Source organism: Eupeodes corollae, chromosome 3, assembly GCF_945859685.1.
Source record: "Eupeodes corollae chromosome 3, idEupCoro1.1, whole genome shotgun sequence".
In the NCBI taxonomy this organism is placed as follows: Eukaryota; Metazoa; Arthropoda; class Insecta; order Diptera; family Syrphidae; genus Eupeodes; species Eupeodes corollae.
In genome coordinates, this window is record NC_079149.1 from 44159467 (window position 1) to 44183896 (window position 24430).

Below are 24430 nucleotides of genomic sequence, written 5' to 3' on the forward strand. Positions count from 1 at the left end.
AAAGGATTTATTAAGGCAACATAATAATTAGATAATATTGATATATTCAATTAAATTTAAAAAAATAATAACCTAAGTCAACATAAAATTGAAACCAGAGATTTGACTGTATAATTTTGATGGGTTCTTCTTAAGGAGAAATATTTTTTCTAAAAAATGTTGCTTTTTTAATCAAGAAGAAATTTTTAAAGATATTGTATTCATCAAGAAAAACAAAACACTCCTTACAACTCGAAACAGTCTCTAATTCTAAATCATTTTGGATATGTGTAGTTAAGAAGATTGGAGAAATGGACTATGACAATTTTATATATAAATGCAAATCGGTGACAGAAAAGCTTTATTTCTCAATGAGTTGTTTTTTTTTTTAATTTTTACATATCTTAAAAATCAAGGGGGTTAGGGAATTTTCTAAATACGTGTCACCTACATATTAATATAAAATGATTTTATTAATATTTCAACTAAGAAAAATCTATTTAAACATTTCCAAAAAAAAAAATTTAAATACCGAGAATTTTCTTAAAAAACAAAAGTAAAACAAATATTTTTTTTTTGGAATAGAAAACATTATGAACTTCTTTTGATGTCATTTTTAAGGAAATAAATTAAAGATTTTGAAATAATTGTGGGACTTAACCAATTAAAAGGTCATTAGATCGTTTAAAAAGTGATCATTCAAAGCTAAACATAAATACATAATTTTTTTTAAGTAGCACAATAATTTATGACGAAAAGTCTAGACCAAAATAATCGGTTAGTGGCACATATTTAATTTGTTTGATATTCAAAAATGTTATTTATTAACTTTGCAAAAAAAACTGAAAATTTTGAAATGAAATCATATTTGGTTCAAATTTTATAAGAGACATAAATCATAGCATATGGTTTTGATACAACTTCACATTTTTGAAATGAAAACATTCATCAGCCCTATTTTGGCCTATCACTGTTAGTTTAGCATAAAAAAAGACGTGTTCAAATTTTAAATTAATTTTTAAATTGTAAACTTCCCTTAATCTCTCGGAAGAATTAACCAATTTTTGCGAAAAATAAAATAAAGAACTTAACGAGTGTTCATTTTCAAAAACTTTTGCTTTCGAAAGTGAAACAAACATTTTTTGAGTCAAGAACGAAAAACGTGAATCAATGAATTAATTTCTCAATTCTGAATTTAATCTTTCAACACGCTCCTTTTTATTAGCTTCCCATAGGAAGTTATTGTAATGGGATTAGTCAAATTGAAAACTTTGAAATTGGAAAAAGTTCAATAAACTTTTTTTCTTATAAATAAAAAAAAACAAAAAAAAATTGGAGACTAAAATATAATTTCAACGAAGAATAATATTTTTGACATCTGATAAAATTTTGAATAAATCAAATTAACAGTTGTGTGCATAAGAAATAAAAACTTAAAAAAACATTACATAAAGTTGGTAAAAACTAAATTTCGACTCAAATATCTTTTCAAAAATTAAAGATTATGACTTCAAATTTGTTTTTTTCTTATAAGACATATTGTTTTTAACATTCTGAAAAAAAAAATTAAAAAAATCGAGTGGACAGTTTTTTTTTATAAAAATAAAAACCTAAACGACAAAATTAATAAAAGTTGGTAAAACTTCGTTTTTGACTGAAATATCTTTTCAAAACTTTGAGATATTGGCTTTAAACTACTTTTATTTACTAAAAAATATTTTTGTCAATATTCAGTAAAATTTACAGTTTTCTTACGTAAAATAAAAACCTAAACAAAAAAATTAAGAAAATATTAGACAAATTGATTTTCGACTCAAATATCTCTTCAAAACTTTAATCTTTTAAAAAATATTGTTTTCAACATTCAATAAAATTTTGAGAATAATGGAATTGACAGTTTTTTTTACAAAAAATTGATTTTCGACTCAAATACATTTTCAAAAATTTGAGATTATGGTTTCCAACTAATTGTTAATTATAATTTTAATTAATTAGTATTAATTTTTACGTATACAAAAAATAAAAACCTAACAAAAAACAATACTAAAACTTGGTAAAAATTTACTAACGACTCAAAAAGCTTTTAAAAATTAAAAATATTATCTTCAAACTCTTTTTATTTCACAGAAAACATTGTTTTCGACATTAATTTTTTGTAATAAAAATCCAATGCTTTTTTATAAAAAAATAAGACCTACAAAAAAAAGTACGCAAAGTTCTTGGTATCTTTCAAATAAATTTCATTCATTTGAAAATTTAAGAAATGCTACTTAAATGGAAAAAAATTGTTTTCGACTAAAAATCTATTTAAATTAACTAGATTTTCAAACTTAACTATTTCATTATATTAAAAATATTGTTGGTAATTTTAAAATTTTTAAGAATAATTCAACTAACACCTTTTTAACCCAACACGAAAACCTACAAACTTTTAAGCAAGAAAAATAGACAGACGGGATGGGAAGTTATCAGTGTGGGTCGCATCCCAGTCTCTTTTTGGCTGTTAACATCTAATTTCGGCAACCAAAGCTCTTCCCAAGTAAATAACAATGAGTATAATTAGAACACCTTTAACACTGTCTTAGTTCTCTGAGATGTTATGCGTATCATAATTCTGAACACAAACAAATTCTAACAGAAACTGACGTTTATACAAATACATTTGATAATTTCATTAAATTTGTGAACTTCGTCCAATTTGTGTAGACTATTTTTGCATACAAGCCTGTAAAAGCACGTATTTTATATTTTTGGTAATGAAACATAATATTGCCATAATTTTGGAAAAATCATAACATTCGTGCAAGTCTTCTAAAAATGTAGATAATGAACCAAACATAAATAGGACAAAATACTTCATTTAACTTTAAAGAAAGTGGCGCAAAATTTTCAAAAAGATAGACATCAATAAATCTTTTAAGAGCAGTGCATGAAAGGGTATACGCAACAGTTGGAAATTCCAACTAATAAGTCCGTTTAAGCGTATTTGCGTTCTTTATTTTCACGAACTGTAATTTTATAGACATGTTTTGATGTTTGTTTTTTGTTTAATAAAAGGCAGATAGCAGTTTACTAGTTAGCAAAACGAAAAAAAGGTTTAACATTTTTGGAGTCCCTTATAGGCTTTTTACACCAAATCGAAAACACTGTTTTCGCGAAATTATCGGTTTTGGCCGAAAACTTAAATCGAAAAGTATCCCATACATTTTTGGTAAACCACAAGTTTTCGTAAACTACAAGTTTTATATAAAACCTCTCAAAAACTAGTTGCAATTCAAATTAATGTAAACAGAATGAAATAAATTCGGTCGTGGTAAGTAATATTTTTTTATACAATTTCCTTACAAAATAAGAATTATTTTATTTACAGAATATGGAAAATTTGTCTACGTCGAGTATAAAATCCCCGGTGACTAATTGCGGCACTGGCGGTTCTTTTATGATCCTCCAGAGTTTCAAACACTCTTTTTTAAGCGAGGAACCGGGATTCACTATGGCTACTGTTGTGACGACCCCAAGGACGAGAAAGACTTGCTCATAGTTCGTAATGACGTTTCCAAGAGATGCGTCTTCCAACTCGTCGTCACAAATATAATCGACGCTTTCGCTTATTACCTGGAAAAGATTTCCGGTAACTCCATTCAATCACAAGGGTTTGGGAAAATTAAGAAAGGCTATAAGTTCATTTGTGGAGGAGCATAAGTATGAACAAAAATCTCTGGTGGAGGCTAATCACAGCGAGCTAGCAAAATATGCTCCAATACATTCCATAATGTGGGAATCGTTGTTCCAGTGAAGAAAACCACAACAGTGAGCTATTGCTCCTTGAAGAAGATCCTCAGTGTTTTGGACAAGCCAGGCGAGTCCTCAAAGGAAGAAGACAAAGAGTCATGGAGAAATTGCAGCCCATCATTACAGCTTCAGTGATCGCTCTGGAACTAGGAATTGACCTTTTCTGCTCCGGCCATAAGGACCTACACGAAATCGTTCAGAATATTCTTAATCCCGCCTATAAGTTGCTCGGACGGCCACAGTATATGGCGATTCTGAAGGCACATTTGGCCAACAGAAGCAATAGTCATAAGCTCAGTATTTTGGATTGAATTTGTTGTGAAAGAAGAAGAAAATGTTTTAAATAAACCGAATTTTTATTGTTTCTGGACAATTAGTTCCTCTTAGTGAATTTCTCGGACCGGTTGAAGTGAACAAAGAGGATAGCTGCAGCCAAGCGAGTTTGTAGTTCTTGTTGGATCATGTCTTGAACCCATTCCACCCGTCCCCAGAACTCCAGTTGAAACTCTTCTTCGAACCGAGCTAGTGTTACAGCCATGTCTGCGCTGATATGCTGCTCTATCACAGCACAGGAAAGGATTATCGACTTAAGGGTGTCGACGGCAAAGAAAAATCCTTAGGAGAATGAGAATTTTTAGGAAAATTGAATCTTGAGAGAATAAATACCATATAGAACATTTTCATTGTTTGAAAGGAAGTACTTGAATATTTTCATTTTATCCGCATCCAAGACGGTGGGTGGTGATATACTGGGAGTTTTTTGTATGTTCGTATCGGAACGTTTGTTAAACCACTGCATTTCCAGATCCTTTAGTTTATTGCAGAGTATATCGAAAGTTCCGCGGTTCGTTCTGAAACGTTATTTGAAATACTCATCATCGTTTACTAACATTTCACAAATAATTTAAGAAGAACAAAACTTTTTACTCACAAATTTTTTCATCAATACAGCAATGAAAACGTGTAAATGTTCGGTGTGAACGATTGCCAGGTTTTCGAATCCTTTTTACCGAAACCCCCGTTTTGGGTTTGGTGTGAAAAGGCTATTAGTAAAATGTTAAATATTTAACAAACTTTTGCTAGTCAATTGTTAAACCCTTAACAAAAGGTTGTTTACAATTTTGCACCACTTTTATATCATTTAACTAAAATTTGTATAAAATGGCAAGAACTTAAGAAAAATCAAACAAAAAATATTTGACAGCAAATTTTAAGAACTTTTACAGAACATAAAATGATACACTTTGAATTCTTGTGTTGAGGCAAGCCTGTTTGTTTGAAACATATGAATATATATTCTTAGCAGAATTGACATTAAAGTATATACAAATATAAAATATATAATAATAAGTATTAAATCAATAGGAAGCAAAACATATGTGCATCATATTGTGTATTGGGAAATCCACCTTTTTTCAAGTTTAACACCTGTTGACATTCAATTTGTCTCATTTGTATCTATGAACGAAATAAAAAGTTTTTCATAAAATATCTCTCAATACATCACAAAAATATGCCTACATTCTTGTCATCCTCCACTTAACACTTAAAAATATAAACAAATAATTTTGTATTCATTTATATACAAAGTATAAAAAAACTACAATAATTACCAACAAACATAAGCGCTGGCATATTGCCTACTATATTATTTCATTGCAATCTAAAATAAAAATCATTATTGACCTAATTTAAGATTTCCATTACACATTATTCCATTGTATTATTATGTTTGTCTTTGTACATTGTACAAGTATGTTCCACCTATAGTTGTGTTACATAAAACGGAAATGACCTTGAATACATTCTGTTTAAACATTAAATAACATGATCAAGATCACTTTTCTTAATGAAAAAACAAATGAAAATTTACGAAAGTGAAAATAAAAACATGCATCAGATCTAATATAGAAAAAAAATATATAAAATAACGAAATGTGTGGCGTTAGAAGCATTTTAGCTAATTTTTTTCAAAAGGCTTTTAAGCGTGATAAATATTTTTTTTTGTTTTGCAACAACGAACTATGGTTGGCTTAGATAGTTAACCACCATATCCGGCAGCGCAACAACATCATAATAATTATTTATTAACACATCGCACTTTTCTTTTAACACTTTTATCTTGATGTAAATAAAGTTTTAATGATTACTTTGTAAAATTTAGGTAAACAAAAATGTGTTTTTCATTTACACAACAAATCTTATAAACTTTTTTCACAGCTCGCTCGAGTTTACTAATGGGTGTCAAAAGAATGGTCTGAGTTTTTCTAAACAAAAAAAAAACATTGAATTTATGTCTTCATTTTATTTGAAAAAAAGTGAAAGGTCTTAGGTCTCTTTGAAAAAAGAAGAATTCGAAATCAAAATTTAATTTTAGACAATTCTTTTTTTTTTTGCTTAAAAGGCTTATCTCTATCAATCTCCTAAATCCATTCCCTGTTAAAGCTTTTTTAAATAAAGAGACTGTATACATAAAAATAAATTATTTGATTAAGTCTTTCAGCAAACAGTCATATTTTGTAAGCTATTATTTGATAAGATTTGTACCTATTCCTACTTTGACTTTATTTATACAAAATATACAATCTTCTTAATTTAAAAGTTTTCATCAAATCATCTAAATAAATAGTCGACAAATTACTGTGCAAACATGGACTTCATCACCATACCTTTGGTATATTTTTTGGAATGGGTACCAAGTTAATTATTAGCAGAAACTTATGTTAATTTCTCCCACGTATTGTGGCTGCCAACTTAATATTTTGTTGCTGAATAAACATTAATTGGATCCAAAAATAAACTCTACAAATTCAAAAAAAAATATACTAATGAAGAATTTGGCAAATACCGGATACGACTGACTGAGTAGAGGTTGTCCTCGCCTCACAGGTAAGAAAAAAAGCCCACGAGTCACACTTTTTGGTTCGAAACGAATTTAAAAAAACTTTTAGTCGTTCGATGAGTTCGATTTTTGTTTCTGTTGATGTGTCTTTTGAGATTGGTCGTTGTTGTTGTTGCGTGTATTTCTTTGACATTTGTCTGGGGTTTCTTATTTCAAGGAGAGGTCTCAAATTGGCAAGACAAAATAGGAACATATAAACATGATATAAAAGTAAAGGCACGTGAATCGTGCCTATAGATTCGTTTTATGTTTTTTATGTATTTCACTTGCAAGAGTATAAGCTTCATTTTTAGGCCTTAATCAACATGAATTCTGTTTTTTATTTGTTGTATATTTTGTTAGAGATAATTTTATTAGTAAATTTATTTAAAAAAGAAGAGTGCCAATATTTGTTGTGTGTAGGTACTTTTGAAGTTTCCGAGAATCATTTTTCTAATGACATTGTCAACATTATATGAGTGGCCATGACCGGACGTAGTAATAAAAAATAAAAAACTTAAATAATTTGTAATCGTTTTTGCTTAGTCGGCTTACTTTACAAGGGATTTGTTATTTTTTTGTTGTTGTTGTGTTTTTTGAGATTGGGAAGTGTTAGTATTTCAAATATTTTTTTTGTCTATGAATAAAAGCTTCTGATACAAAAAAAGAACATATTTCAATGTTAGAGATATCAGATTTACTTTGAGCTTATAATTCTGTAGTCTATAATTCAGGCAGACAAAGATTACCGCTCAAGGGAGTTTTGATTATAATTATAATTTAAATACTTTTTCACAGCAACAAAAAATTAATTTTGATACGAGTATGAATAATCATTATTTTTTTTTCTTTGAGTAGGTATACAAATAATTTTGTAAGTTAGAAGCTTTGTTCAGAAAGGAAAGAAAAGAAAGAACAAGTTGAAAATGTTGTGATTAGAATTTAAATTCAATTTAACAGATTCTTACATACTGAGAACCTATTATGAATTTTAAGTTTTGGAGTTAGTATATAAACCTTTACCTGGCCTTCATGTCAAATACATAACTGTTGGTTGCAATTTGTTAAAGAATGTACAAATACTGCATAACAAAAATTAGGAAACAGGCAATTTTTCATTTTTTTTTTCAAAATACTGAAGCTTCAGCGAAGTGGAAAAGGTTTTTAAAAAATTATGACGAAATCCATATTTCAATTAGGCAAGCATTTGCAGTAGAATGCTTTTAGCACCATAGTTAATCTTAAACGGTTAAATCCAGCTAGATGCGATTATGGTTATAGATGAAGCTTATTTTTACCTGAACGACGACATAAATACACAAAAGCTTCGCGAGTAGAATCCTTACATGATTCAAGAGAAGCCTCTTCATTGGGCGAAGATTATCGTTTGGATGGAATTAGCAGCGTGAGCGTTATCGGTCCTAATTTTTTCGAGGGACTGCTAATGGTGAACGCTACGGACAGCTGTGAAACGAGTTTGTAGGGCTGAAATTGGGTTGAAGAAAAAACATAAGACGTACATGGTTCCAGGAAGATATTGCAACGGGTCATATACCTCTGCCGAGACCATGGATTATATGCAAAATGTTTGGAAACCAATTATTTTAAAGTCTAAACTGTTTGAACTTTAGCATGGGGAAAGCTTTAATTCAACAACATTCTTCCAACTTTTGAACGGTTATGTGAAGGAAAGCATATAGAAAAACAGGAATATCATCTAAATGACGTTATTTTTAAGACCTATAAGCCTCCGAAATAATTGTAGGTTTTTGGTGATTTTTTAAAAGCTATAGAAAAGTTAAAAAAAAAACACATACAGTTCAGAAAAATTCATGAAATCTTTATTTAAATCGATAGTACGGTCAAAATAATTTAATGTTTGAAAATTATTTCATTCAAATGTTGACACCGCTAGAGGTTTTAAAAAAGTTTCTTATTTTGAAATCTTTAGGGAAAAGAATGTTTAGAAAGTACCGTTAAAAAATGTCACCGGATATTTTCGACGGGCATTCACTGCTTGGACCTCAGTAAAGATTTCAAAGTCCTCTCGATACCACTACCTTTAATGACGGGTCAAAAATGGAGTATGGAGTTGGGTCGGGAACCTTCCCTGAATCGTAAAATGTCTCTAAGTTTTTTCAGCAACCTGATTGTGCGAGTGTTATCCAAACGGAATTATTATCAATCAGAGAAGCATGCAAACTACTCAAATCAAATGAAACAAAAATAGAAACACTGTTATCTACACTGACAGCCAGACGGTTATTTTGGCTATAAATTCGGATACACCATCCTCAATGTCCAGCCTCAACATCAAGCTCTGTGTCACTCTTAATTGGGTTCCAACGGGCTGATGAGTTGGCCCGACAAGGATTGGCCCTTTATAGCTCAATTGCAGTAAGGGTAAACATTTCTCTTGGAGCTATGAAGGGAAAAAATTTTCTGAATTTTTCTGACAGAATCCAACTTCAGGTCAAACAGTCTAAAGGAGTGTACCATATCCAGGAAGATATGGCCTACCTATAACAAAAACTGTTCTATCGAACTCTTATTCAGACCCAAGTATGATATAGCCAGGGTTCTGAATGCGAGAAAGTGACTCTAGGATCGCTAATTTTGTCAATATAAATCCGTCCTGATATTAATTTTTATATTTTTATTTTCAATTTTAAAGGTCAAACGAGTTTATGGTACCAAAACGGCGATGCGCTAATTGCGTCGCGCATCAAGGCTGCTTGTAACTTTCACTTCTATCTGCCTACCTGCCTACCTACTTAACTACCGTGAGACAATTTTTGCACATTTTTTAATTTTGCTTTTAAATCGATGAGCTTGAAAAAAATTCTTCCGAAGCATCATTTGGTTTGTTAAGTTTTTGTGCGTTTATTTGTCGATCTAGATTTTTAAAATAAAACCTACCAAAATGTTAAATTTTAAATCACAATACCACAATCATTTTAAACTGAGATACAAAAAATATCTTCATCTTCAGCGCTAAGGGAATGATAAAGGTACAATTACTGGTAAAATATCACTTTAAAGTTTCAACTTATTCATTCAACTAACAAGCCCTTAAAAATTTGAGATTTGCTCTAGATAAAGAAAATAAAACTATGAAGAATTTTTCTGAAGCATATTTTGGGTTTGCCCTAGTTTCTCATTTGTATTGAGATCATAAATTATAAAATTTCTATGAATAGGATGTCAAAAGAAAATAATTCAATCACTGTGTATCATCAATAAAATAAAAAAAAATATTTGATATTAATTAAGTCGAAAAAAAAAACAAAATGTAAGGGCTTCCGGAAGAAATTAGGAATACTTAGAATTATTCACTCTCCATCTGCTGTGAAGTCATAAACTGTCAGTATTCACTTGAAAGATGGCTACGATGTCAAATGCATATTAAAAAAAAATCTAAAAATATATACACTTGATAAAATTTTCAAGAAAAATATCAGAATTGTATATATTTCGTATGCTTTTTCGTGACACTAATATTAAAAAAAAAGACAAGAATGAAAAGGAAAGTGAAAACACAACGACAGGTTGTCTAAAAGAAAGCTAAAAGAAAGGCAAAAAGGTGGAATCTGATCCAAACCGATAGCTTCCCATTGATGCGCTTTAAAATGTCACTTTAAGAATTTAAATAAAAGTTTATCTGTATTTTGAAGTGATATTTGAGATGTTAAACCAATTTTGTAAGTTTGACAAAATTTTTTTTTAGTCGAGCTTAACAATATTTTTTATATTTCCGTAAGCTTTGTAACTGCCAATTAAATTACTCTTTATGGAATGGTTTGGACTAGGGAGAGTATCTGAATCAGACTTTTAAAAATCCAGTTTTAAAAAAACCCAGAAAAAAATTGAACTGAGGAGCCCCACTATCTACAAAAATCACGATTTTTTTAAATAGCGTCTCCTAAAAAAACGATTTTTTAAAATCCCGTCTTTTAAAATCCTTCTCAATCAATTACAATCCCGTCGAATCCTGACAGTTCCGTTTTTTACAAGATAGGTGCAGTAAACTAATTAACAATACCAATCAAAGGTTTGACTAAAATATAAAAACATCGTTATTTCTGTTTTTACTGTACGTAAATATTTTTTTTTACAATATTATTTTAATTTGTTTTGATATTTTTTTTTTTAATTTCGATCGGTCGATTTTTTAAAATTAAATAACTAGTTTTAAAAGAGGATTACAAAAAGCGGGATTATTAAAATCGGGATTATAAAAAGAAGGGTTATTAAAAACGGGATTTTAAATTAAGGGTTTTAAAAAACGGCAATATGAAAACCGGGATATGAAATCCTAAGCTTTTGACTTCCTAAGTTTGTACTCGACTTTGAAATAACTCTTCACATCAGGTTTTGGAAATATTCCCTTTCAATAATTATTATAAAGTTTTTTGAGAATAAAGTAGTATAAGTGGTAAGTATTCTTGATGATTCACCTATTTAAACAACATTTTCAATCTTTAGGTTTCAAATGTTCACTATTTCATATAATTTCCAAAAGTCCTAATAAAGTGTAAACTCCACCTCGCCAACATTAAAAACCTTAAAGAAAAAATAAACTAGCATCACTTTACGATACAAATATAAGACAAAAGAATCACTATAAATTAACGCTATGTTCAAAGTTTGAGTGCATTAGAAAAGTCAGACAATTTTTTTAGTAAACAAATTATTTACTTTCAACAATCTCAGAACCAAAACATTTCTATCCTAGAATATTTCAACAGACACAACATAAATTAAGCACCTAAGCAGCGCGGCGGCGGTGTTGTCTACAAATATAGTACAAACTTCATTAACTAATAAAAGAAATTGAAAAACCTATAAAATACAAGTTCAATAAAATGAAAAAAAAAACAACAACAAAAACCTCAAACGCGACAAAATGCAAATGTAATAAAGAAGAAAAAAAAGCAAGCGAATTAATGGTAAATGCATTTTTATTTTCAATAGAATTGAGCTCATAAAGGCTGATTAGAATATTAAGAGGTCAAGTCTATTTATGGTGACTTAACTGTCACTGTCTCCTAAAGGGGGTTTACATTTTTTTTTCCAAATAAGACCTCATGTTCATGTGTACTGTTTATATACATATGATATATGAAGCTTGACTTGTTACTTGTAATACATGAAGGTATAATCATTCTATGCCAATTATGACGTTTTTACGGAAAATTACGTTCAGTTCCTAGACTTTAGCTATAGCTTTAGACTTTATATAGCGATTTTGTAAGGTGTTATCTGGTATTTCAAATGATAAGCATGCACCAGTTCACATTTAAGTGTTTCGTTTTTTAATCAGTACAAACAAAAGCCGCAAAAAAAAAAGATTATTTTAGCTTGCTAATACTTTTTTTTCGAAATGTTATCTCTATTTAAGTTCAAAATGTTAATATTAGACATAGTGTACGAAAATAATACTTGTTATTTGAAAGAATTCACAATAAAAAGTTTTATTTTCATTTTCACTTATACCCCAGACATAGTTTAAAAATCATTAAAGAATGCTATCTCAAGCTTTCGGTTTATTAAGGAATGAAAATGTATAGGCTTAAAATATCGTTTTATTTTAAGTTATAGAACTTTTGATAGCGATACATGAACTTGTTATTATCTATAAGAAACATATACGTTGATTCATTAACATCAATTGTACACCGTTGTAAGGTTTTCTGTGTCACCCTTTAATTTTACCTGACATTTCTCGAAGTTTCAGGGTCTCTAGAGTCGAAATAAAGGATTTATAGAAAGATGTATGTGCGTGCATGTGAACGTACTTTAGTACGCCCGTATGTTTGCGATGTTGTTTTCGTCGTCCATAGCTCAAGAAACAGAAGAGATATTCACTTCAAATAAATGTTGTTATACAGATCATAATGCGAAAAGCTGCATAAAAGGCTCTCAAGAAAATTGCGTGGGTGGTTTTTTTTACCATAGCAGTTTAAAAAAAAGGTGAACATTTTGATTAACCCTAAATATCTCACGAACCAATGACGCTAGAGACTAAAATTAAATTTTTTATTATAAATTGTAACGTGATACCAAACCAGTATATTTTTGTAAAAAATCCAATAAACGTTTTTTCTTATAAATCAAAAAAAAACTGAACAAAAAATTTTTAACTCGAATATTTTACGAGTAAAAAAATGATTTTTTCTCAAAAACAATTTTGTGCAATGAAAAAACGTTTTTAAAATCTGATAAAGTTTTGAGAAAAATCAAATTGACCGTTTTTTTATAAACAAATAAAAACCTTATAAAATCATTGCTCAAAGTTGGCACACATTGCATTTCGAGACAAATATCTTTTCAAGAACTTCAGATTATGGCTTCAATCTTATTTTGTTTTATAAGAAATATTATTCTCAAAATTCGGAAAAATTTAAAAAAAACCGAATTGACAGTTTTTTTTTTGTTTAAAATAAAAACATAAAAGAAAATTTTACAAAAATTGATTTTCGACTCAAATATCTTTTCAAAAATTTGAGATTATCCAACTAATTTTTACTTTTAAGAAATATTGTTTTAAACATTAAGACAAATTTTGAGAAAAATCGAACTGACAGTTTTTTTACAAAAGTTGGTAAAAATTGATTTTCGACTCAAATATTTTTTTAAAAATTAAAAAGCATTTTTTTTCCCATGTCCTTTCTATCATTAAAAAAAAAATCTAAAAAAAATAGTCCGCAAATTTGGATAAAATTGATGTTCGGTTCTTGATATCTCTCAAATTAAGAAATGCTACTTAAATTGGTAAAAATTTGCTTTCGACTAAAAATCTATTTGACAAAACTAGATTTTCAAAATAAACTATTTCTTTATATGAAAAATATTGTTGGTTATTTTAAATTTTTTAAGAATAATTCAACTGACAATTTTTTGAATCCAACACGAAAACCTACAAACTTATAAGCAATACAAATCTACAGACTGGATGGGAAGTTATCAGTGTGGGTCGCATCTCAGCATCTTTTTTACTTTTTAAATGTCAAAAGATGACAGTTTCAAAAGTGCCAGCTGTCCAAAAAGCAGGTTATTTAAAATAAAACCTCCTATTTCAAACCCTACGTAAGGAAAGAACACTGTGGAATCATTGCACAAAAAAAGTGTCGAAATAGTACGTTGTCAAATTTGTAAGCGTCTTAAAATAAATATAAATAAATGGAGAATTTTCAAAAAAAAAATCCAAGTTCTTCAATTTAAGTAAGTTAGAATAATCCATTTTTCCTAAAAAAAAACTTCATGGTAATGCCAGTCTATTGATGGTATTTAAAATACATTTCCGTAATGTTTACTTAAACTTTAACCTCCATATTATTTTACACAGAACCCAAAATTTGCCATATTGAGGAAGTAAAATAAGAAAACTTGCTTTTCAATTACAAGTTTTTGTGAAGGAAAAATCATGAAGATTTATCTTTTAAGCTTCTTTTAAGAGCGACCAATGAACTCTAATAAATTAAACATCAAGTTAATAAATATTTAAAAATTGATAAATTTAAATATGTTAATCTATTCTTATTTTCGATCTTGTGTTTTCAAATAAAAAAAAACACTCTATTTTACTTCATTCCATTTTGTCTGTCTATTATGTAACTCTGTTTTTCGACGTGACTAATTATATCTACTATCTGCAAAGTATCTATCTATATTCTCTCCAAAGATTACTTCATAACATACAGGTGTTAATTTGTATATTTTTGCAGACTCCACTCAGACTCTGACTTATTCATCATTCATCTACGTACATTTGCATAACAATATATACAGTATCAACAGGTATACTCGTACAAGTCGATATTATAGCTCTAATTTAATTAATGATTCCCATTCTCATAAACTACATTATGTTAATTAGTTAAAGATATTGCAATGATCATGTATTGCCTTAAAGAGTTCTCATAGATATCTATACCTGCGCCTCTGCCTCACAACCTTTAGATAGTCTAAAAAAAAATACGAACTGGGGAGTAATGTAGAAAGTCACAAGGGCAAAATGTGATAATAAGTCTTTAGCACGATATACACTACAGGGGTAGAGTATACAAAAAAAGTTCGTACATAATTCACAACTTAAACTGATAAGCGTTTCAATATGAAAGCACAAAACTAGTCATTGATAAAAGTCCATAGTTGATATGCAACTTTAAAAAACTTCAGCTAAAAACAGACACTCACCTTTTATTATCGATGTCACACCTCATATGATTTTTTCCAATGAATTGTTAATATTTTATTTTTCTTTAATTCCTCTGCAAGATATCCTCTTGTTTTAAACTTATTTTTAATTGGTATCTTTTTGAGTGTGTTTATTTAAGCCCCGATTAGTTACCGCACACTTTTTGTAAAATGTATAATCTTTCAATCACACTTCTTTCCTTTTTTGTTGTTATCGATTAAGTTATACAATTATTTAATAATTTTATTTTATTATTATTTATTTTAAACTTAACCACTGGCACCGATTTTTCTTGTTGCAGTAGTTGTTGTTGTTTTTGTTAATATATAATAAAAAAAAAATCACTTTTATGCTTAACTCCTTTCAGCTTTAAAACACTTTTTCTGCTTGCTTTTTTTTTTGGTTTTATTGCCGTATTTGTTGTTGTTTATATTTTATTTTATTTTTTTCTTTAACACTTTTATGTCGATTGCTTTCGATAAATAAGAAAGAAAAAAACATAAAACATCGAAATGCAACCCAAGAAGTACAACTCTTTCTCTTTAATTTAACACTTTCTACACATAAGTGAAGTGAATCAATCAAATCCACATCCAGATATTGTGGTCATTAGTCAGCAATGGACATTAATTACAATAAAGATTGATTTATTTATTCAAAAAAGCCTAAAGGGAAAAATATAAATAAATACAAAATAAAAAAAAATTCAAAATTAATTTCAAAAAGATGACGAAAACTGCACGAGTTGAATTTAAACTGCGTGAGCAGCTTTAACAATTAAAAGGAACTCTTAAAAAGAATTTTAACGATAAGTTTATTTAAAAAAATATTTAAACACTTTTTTACACAAAAATTAAGAAAAAAAGAGAACAAAAAAAAATAAACACCTCCGGTTTTTTTAATTCCAAGTAATTAATTATAAAAAAATTAAAAACAAAGATTCGACAAAATTCGCCTTTTTTTAAATTTTAGCAAATTTTTCAAAAGTGCCGCGATGGATGAAGCACACAGGAGAAGAGGTTCTAAGCAGCAGTAGCAGCAGCAACAGCACCAGACCGCTCAAACCGAAAGCTTTTCGACAAATAACCCACTCGATGGCTGGGCCGTGTTAAGGCCTCTCAATCTTTCAACAAACAAAAAAACATATATTACGAATCGAAGCAAATTCTACGTAAGCATGCACACACGAGTCTTTGGGAACAAACTTAGCTATAAACATTGGTGAGCAGAAAAGACTAGAAAGTCTCCACTTTGAGTGAGTGATTTTTACTGAATGAGTGAGTGAATTTAAAAGAAAAGAAAACAAAACTCTCCACTTCCAACAGGAACGACATCATCGCCAACGACGACGACGAAGAGCGACGACGTAAACGTTTTGTCAAAACCAAACACAATCGCAAGCGAAACCCGTACAAAAATGTGTGTCTTGTGAATCGTATCTAATTCGTTTAGCCGCTTTTGCTGTTTGCACTAGTTTCGAGTGCGTTTTAGCTCGAAAAGATACATTCGAGTATAGATACGTTAGACTACAGAGATACAGATACTAAGCCAGTAGATCGTTTAAGCTTTTTTTGTTGTTGTTGTTGCTTTATTGATGATGTTGTATCTGGTGGTGCGAATCAGCCGGTTTAGCCGGCGCGACGCGGTACAAGCATATTGATGTAGGTGGGTTAGGTGAGCTGAACTGATGGTGCTGTTGGAGGTGATGGTGAATGGAGGAGGTATATTTCTATTCAATGAACTTGAAGTGGAAAGTAAAAATGAGTAAGCCGGTGTTGTTTTAGATATTTTTTTATTTAATATTTCTCTTGAGAACACCACTGACATCGCATCGTGTGTTGTTTGATGTTGAAAGATATCTACTTTGGCAAAATTTTTGCCACAGATATGGTCAGAGAAAGGTGAGCTATAAGATGCAATGAAGATGCCGATGGATGGCGTGTTGTTATGACTGAGTTTCTTCATGTAAGGCCATCATATACCTATGAAATGGACTTATGTGTAATTTTATAGTTAATTGATTGAGATCAAATTGAATGGAAGAGATCGAAATAAATTGTTTTTCTTTTTTTTTGTATTTTTGATTTTTTATAAATTAAGTAATTTATCTATCCTAGGAGGCTTTCTTTGACTTAGATGATATGTGATTTCAACGAGTCGATGTCACGAAGGAATAAAACATGAAAACAAGATCAATTACTTTGGTAACGTCGCAATTTCAATTTTTCGTGACTTCAGTTGGCCATTCAAATTGCGCTATTTGATAACGTTTTATTTTTTCGGTGGGACTGCTTGAAAAAAAAAATATCCCTGAATTCTTGCTGTATATTTTCCCAAGGTGGCCATTTTTTGATATTCTTTTTCACACCTTATTGCAAACTCCAAACTTTATAAAATGTCTACCGAAAATAAATACTTTTCTGTGTTTAGTTATAAAAAAAAGGATGACAGAAGTGGTCAACCCCGAAAATATTGTAAGCTGGAAATCTGTTTTAAAATTCCTTTTGGTTGTCTAAACTACATGGAAAAAGTCTCATAAAATCTCGTGTCTGCTTCGTAAACTATGGGCTGACAAAGTCGTGAAAACCGCTTTATTATTTTTCAGCTCTTAGAAATACAAAATTGTAATGTCTCAAGAATAAATGTATCCTAAAGATAAAACGTCAAGCTCATTTTTGTTAAGACCAAAAATATCAATAGTGCATACAAATTTGTTGGTCAAATATCGAAAATTCGAAGAAAAAAAAAACGTACAAAATTTGTATAAAATTTTCTCTGTACAACTCGGGTTCTTAAAATATAAAAATTGGTGGTGGGATGCGACCCACACTGATAACTTCCCATCCCACCTGTCGATTTGTCTTGCTTAAAAGTTTGTAGGTTTTCGTATTGTGTTAAAAAAGTTGTTAGTTGAATTAGTCCTAAAAAATTTAAAATTACCAACAATATTTTTCATATAAACAAATAGTTTAGTTTGAAAATCTAGTTTTGTTAAATCAATTTTTAGTCGAAAACATATATTTACCAATTTTAGTAGCATTTCTAAAATTTTTATAAAATGAATAAATACAATTATTTTGAGAGATATCAAGAACCGAACATCAATTTTTATTTATTTAGTTTTGTATAAAAAAATGGACTGTTGGATTTTTATAAAAAAACTACTGAATATCGGAAGCAATATTTTCTGTGAAATAAAAAAGCTCGAAGACAATATTTTTAATTTTTAAAAGCTATTTAAGTCGTAAGTAAATTTGTACCACGTTTTAGTATTGTTTTTTTTTGTAAAAAAACTGTCAGTTAAATTTTTCTCAAAATTCGAATGAAAGTTGACAACAATATTTTTTAAAAGATAAAAGTAGTTTAACACCAATATCTCAAAGTTTTGAAAAGATACTTGAGTCTAAAATAAATTTTTAATAATTTGTATTAATTTTTTTGTTTAGGTTTTAAATTGTTTGTAAAAAAAACTTTACTGAATGTTGACAACAACACTTTCAGAAGATAAAATTAGTTTAAATCATATATCTCACATTTTTAAAAAGATATTTGATTACAAAATCAATTTTTACCAACTTTTGTTAATTTTTGTTTAGGTTTTTATTATTTTGTAAAAAAATTTCAATTTGTTTTTTCTTCAAACTTTACAGAATGTAAAAATGAATATTTTTTAAAAGATAAAATAAGCTTAAATCCAATATCTCAAAGTTTTAAAAATATATTTAAGTCGAAAATCAATTTGTACCAATTTATATTTAGGTTTTAATTTTTTTTTTAAAAAAGCTGTCAATTCGTTTTTTCTTGAAATTTTTCCGAATGGTGAATATAATATTTTTTATAAGTTAAAATTAGTTGAAAGCCATAATCTCAAATTTTTGAAAAGAGCCGAAATAAAAAATGTATTTTTAATTGCACAAAATTGTTTTGGAGATAAGATCATTTTGTAACATTTTCGAGTAGACAATTATTTTTTTCAAGGTTTTTTGATTTATAAAAAAAATAAAAATTGGATTTTTTTTCAAAAATGTATTTGTTTAGTAACACGTTACAATAAATAATAAAAAAAATGTATTCAAGTCTCTAGCGAAATTGGTTCGCGAGATATTTAAGATTTACGAAAATGTTCACCTTTTTTTCGAATTGTATTGGTAAAAAAACAGCCACACAATTTTCTTGAGAGTCCTTTCTGCATTTTTGTGCATTACTCGTATTATCTGTATAATAAAATTAATTTGAAGTCGATATCTCTTCTGGTTCTTGAGCTATGGAAGTCGAAGAAAACATCGCGAACGTTCACAACGCACGCAGAGACATCTTTCTAAAAATCTTTTATTTCGACTCTAGGGAACTTGAGACGTCGAGAAATGTCAAAATTTGTAATTCGACGAATCGGAGCCATTGCAATAATTTTCTATGGGAAGTTAATAAATGTTGGCAATTCTTCAAAAGGTATTTCATATAGAACTGGTATTTTTACAATATATGGTAATTTTTCCTTAGATATAAAGTATACTCTAAATTGTATTATTGAGCCCAATAAATATATTTTTTTTTAAATCTCAAGAACGAGTCAACATTTTTTTAACGAAATTCAAGTATTTATAAGTACTTAGATTCCTTATAACATTTGCCCAAAAAATACAATAATTTTTTCTACTTGAAAAAGTATTACATTGAATTATATAAAGGAAACTTTCGTAAAATTCATTCCCCACAATTATATTTATTTCATATTTTATTCACTCGTGATAAGAAAAGAAATTGTTAAATAAAATAAATTACTTACAAAAAAGTACGTATACGCCCAGTGAACTATCGAATGTTGGTTTCTTATGAATAATCTATTTTTCTTTTATTTTTAGTATGTTTATTTAATTTATTAAAAAGCAGAAAAACATGAATATTTTCTACTTGTTTTAATCCAAAAGTGTTTTAAAAATATTGAAATGATTGATACAATTGTAAATGAATTTTCCTTTGCGCATTTAAAATTCACATATTTTACCTACGAACATTTATTCAAATACCTACATACCCGTGGCATGATGGTTAGTGCGTTGGACTGTCATGCTAGAGGTCTTGGGTTCGATCCCTGCCTATGCCATCTAAAGTCTTTTCACGGGTACTGCCTCTTGCGAGGAATTGACAATTTCTCCAAGAGTAACTATTGTCATGAAAAAGTGCTTTCTCAAAATTAGCCGTTCGGAGTCGGCATATAAACTGTAGGTCCCCTCCATTCCTGACAACATTACTCGCACACAGGAATGGTTGAGAGTTGTAAGTCACTAGGCCTTGGTTCTCAACGGACTGTCGCGCCACCCAATTTATTTTATTTATTTTACATAAATAAATATCTTCAAAATAACGTTATACTGTCATTAAAAATTATTTTCATATCTAGAATGATATCATCGCAAATACTTCACAGCTTATCTTCAAAGCAAAGTACAAATTTTCGTTGCTTAAGAACTTTTATAATTCCAACCAATTTTGAATGATAGAGGCATCAAGTTTTGCAAAATCTTACCCACTTTTATATTTTACTTAAAATGTTTAAATTCAAGTTTAATAATATATGACACACCTTTTAAATACAATATAAACAGTAATACAACCGGAATTTATCAGCAAAAAATCCAAAATGCAATAAAAGCAAATATAAAATAGACTAAAATGTTGTTTCAATTTTCCTTCGAATTAGCCATTCACCTTGATAGGTCTTAATTGTGAACTTTCTTATCAATAACTTTTTTTTCGTGTGTTGATTTTTTTCAATTCTAGCCACGATTACAGTGAGTTTGAAAAAGCTTTGTCTAGCAAAACGTGTGCTTCACATTCACATTCTTATTCACCTTTATTCTTATAGCTTGTTTCTCTAGAATATTATACAAACATATTTCTATTAAATTAAATAACTCAATTTTGAATTTTTTGGAGACTTGCTTTTAATTCTCACTCAAGAGACACACTCATATAATACCTAAAGTACTGCATTTGAATTAAGACTGAGTAACTTAGAAACTATCTAAGTGAATCGAGTGCTTCGAGCAGAAGCAGCAGCTTCATAAAATACTCGTACGTAAGTATTCACCCCATGTAAGTGACGTGAGACCGGCTGATATTTAGTATGGTGTGGTATGATGTCTTATCATCCGATCAATAAAAGATAAATTATAATTTAGTATCTTCACCGATTGATCTCGTTACTTTACATACATAGGTTTCGCTCAAGCTTGAGGTTAGTAATTCACGTTCTTGTTGGAATATTTAAAAAATTGATATGCTTTCAGATTACCAGTGAGATTCCGGAATCTGAATTATACCTGCAAGGTAAATTTTACTATTAAGCTAGATTTATGTATGTAGATAGACGAATAGATAAATCAATCTAGCTACAGCTACGCCCGCCGCTCGATGCTCTTATTAGATTTTGTGTACGAGACGATAAAAGCTATGTCATTCATGTAACTTCTTAATAAACTAGGCCTCAAGCTAAGACTTGAATTGTTGTTTTCTTCTAATTAACGTTTTGTAAGATGTATTCTTCACTATTGAGATAAGATTTTTTTAAAGATATAATCGCTATCACGTTTGTTATATGATGCGCTTGCTCACCCAAAAAAATTAGGCTTTATGTTATCATGCTCCAATGAACATTACACACGTAGTGTAGATATGATTTTTTAAGCAGTAGCTTCGGTAGTTAATTTGTCTTTGTGTTTATTTTCATGTTTAAGTTACGTTTTCTATTTTATCCAAAAAATTATCGTAGGTAATATTTTTTTGTTTATTAATAACAATTCAGTTTGATTTTGTTCTGGTTTTAAAGAATAAATTTGTGAATTAAAAATTTACTATTTTTGTTTATTCAATCATCACTTTCTTTAAAAAAGTTCATACCTTTGGCATAAATAAGATATGACTTAAACATTGAACATATATTATTTTGTAATACAAAATTGACTATAAAAGCTTTTTAATCCATAAATTGATATATGCTGTTTTCTATCGAGATATTCGTCGTTTTTAAGGTTGTAAAATGTTTGGTAAGTTTATTACATTGCTTGTACACGAAGTATCTATTTATTGTTTGTTATTTTTTTTACAAACATTAACAGCTAGTTTTTTCAAACCATGGAATAAGTTTTAGGCCAATATCTTCATCTGTTTTAAAGGTATTCAAGTTAAAATCAATTTTTACCAATTTTATGAAGTATCGTATTATTTAAACAAAATGAAAAACAAACAAATTTCCCTAAACGTTTAACCTGAAAATGTGTCCTTTTTTTTATTTTTTTACATATAAAAAAAGTATTTTCTTTAACTTCCTAGAAGTTATTGTAACCGGTCTGATTCGTAAACTTGAAAGTTCTTTCTTTAACTTCCTAGAAATTATTGTAACCGGTCACTTGAAAGTTCTGAAATTTCAAGATCATAGTTTTAAGTTTTTTAAACAGATGAATAGGTGTGCTGACAGATATCGACTTCAAATATTATTAATTACGTGATACAGATAATAAAAACGCTTGATACCAAAAGGATTTAACACGTTCCTGCCGGCTTGTACCACTAATGGTACATTGAGGGCTGTTCCACCGGTCAGTTTGTACCATCAATGGTACAATGAAAGAAATTAATTGAATGTTTATTTTTTGATAATAAAATGAAAAAAGGTTTGCAAATGCACTGAGTTAAAACTATGTAAGCTGCTTAAAAATTAACATAAACATTTGTTAGTGTTCTTTGTAAAATTAAAAATCAAATTATTTATTTTCAAAGGTGTTATTAAAACAAGGTAAGCACAAAGGTGGTATAACTTCATAAGCAACACAATATGTTGTAACTCTTTTAGCTGTTTTTGCAGCTGTAGACAAACCCTTTTCCTCAGATAATTTAATTTTGTATAACATTCCCTACAACGTTTGCAGGTTTCTATTGCTAGGCCTACAAATTTTTTCATAAAATGTTTCTTGTTCTTAATTATTTGTGCTTGCGAAATTTCTGCATCTTCTAATAATGAATTAATAATTAATTCCCTGAATCTTAATATACCCAAGTTTCGAATACCACTTATGTAAGTAATAGGCATTTACAACAGCTGTACCGCAAATTAGTTGAATAACAATTTGTTTGTACCATTTTATAGTTTTTGTTAAACAGACAAGATTAAGTTTGTATTTTGTTTTTTAATCTTCCTTCAGTAAATTCACAATTATGATTTGGACAACTTGTTACCATGGAAACTGTCCTTTTATCAGTCCATTAGACGAATTTTATGCCAGAAGAATTTTCTGAACTTCTAATTTCATCACGTTTTTGTTTTTGTTGAATGGTAAAAATTTCCGATTTAGCTGAATTGTACCACAAAAATATGTCCTTTTTTACATCCAATGAGCCAGAGGTATACTTGAGTAGAAAATATCTGTGTATAGAATGCGTTCTTCAAATAACAAGCCCTTCATCAACTTTGAGACAATATCATATTAATGTCCATGTGTTGAAGAGTTTATTCCTTTTAATGCATAAATATCTAAATCGTAGATATAACTGTTTGGTAAACTCTGATTCCATATTAATGCCGTTTCCCTTTGATATATTGACGGAAACGTGACGTCCACGCCACTGAATCATAGTTTCGTCTATAACGACTGTTTTTCCAGGTTTCAGCACATTTTTTAATGTACTTACAATTTCTGCTAAGATTTTGTTAATTTTATTTAAAGGGTCCTTGGTATTACATGTAGTATTATCGCTGAAATGGAATCATTTCAAAATAGCTAGAAAACGAAAGCGTTTCATTATATTTTGCATGCGTTCGTTTCCATACATACTATTTTCGAACCATTATAATCTAATGTCTGGCATTTGAACTATGCCCATAATTAATAATATAGCAATAAAAGCTTTTAACTCACTAATTGTAACAGGTTCCCACGATAGCTGGTGTTTTCTTCTATTCCACATTGTATGGAATATTTATTGTTTCTTCAATAATTAGTTGAAAAATAATATCCCTTAGAAATAATTTGTAGAGCTCAAAAGGATCATCACAATCAGTATTTCCTATTAGATGTCTCGCCTCCTGCATGTCATTATTTTGAGTGACGGTGGTTTCTATTTCTCCTCTTTGAATTGGCATATCTTCATTTCATTGTACATATCTTCATCTGAAGAGTGAATGATGGGTTGAGTCCTTTTCCTTCTACAAAATATGTCTTCATCTGATGAATCATTCATTTCTTAATCCGTTGTATATTCTAATTCGTTGTAATAAAAACAGTTAACTATAAAAATGAAATTTTTATAAAAACTTACATATATTTATATTTCTTTCACAAAAATCTCACAATAACTATAAGTTCTCCTTATCAACAATTTATTCAACATATAAAATATTAGCGCGATTACTTTCATCAGTGGCATTGCTCTGATTACAAAATAGCATACTGCTTATTGAGAATTTTTACCCGATATTTAGGCCTGAGATCTTCCGAGAAAAATGGAAAAAATAGTAATTTCTCATTTTCTATGAAAGTGGTTTGCATCTAATGCAGGCATACTCAGCAAAAGACAAACTT

At 29.1% G+C, this 24430-nt stretch overlaps 1 protein-coding gene and 1 long non-coding RNA gene across 3 annotated transcripts in view; one reads left to right on the forward strand and one right to left on the reverse strand.

Annotated features, from left to right (window-relative positions):
• The window catches only part of LOC129949357 (protein windpipe), a 75914-nt gene extending 55457 nt beyond the window's left edge, over positions 1 to 20457 (reverse strand). Inside the window, exons 1-2 of one of the 2 annotated variants that reach the window (XM_056060756.1) lie at positions 15740 to 16007; positions 14852 to 15517 (exon numbers count right to left, since the gene is read on the reverse strand). The gene's annotated coding sequence lies outside the window, so the exon portion shown is untranslated. Of the gene's footprint in view, positions 1 to 14851; positions 15518 to 15739; positions 16008 to 20436 lie in introns of those variants that run through there. The other variant, XM_056060759.1, reaches the window with a different exon arrangement.
• Positions 20458 to 20908: 451 nt separating this feature from the next.
• Positions 20909 to 21356, forward strand: LOC129949358 (uncharacterized). Its single transcript, XR_008782031.1, has 2 exons — positions 20909 to 21090; positions 21143 to 21356. It is a non-coding gene; the product is annotated as an uncharacterized LOC129949358 (long non-coding RNA).
• The last annotated feature ends 3074 nt before the right edge of the window (positions 21357 to 24430 follow it).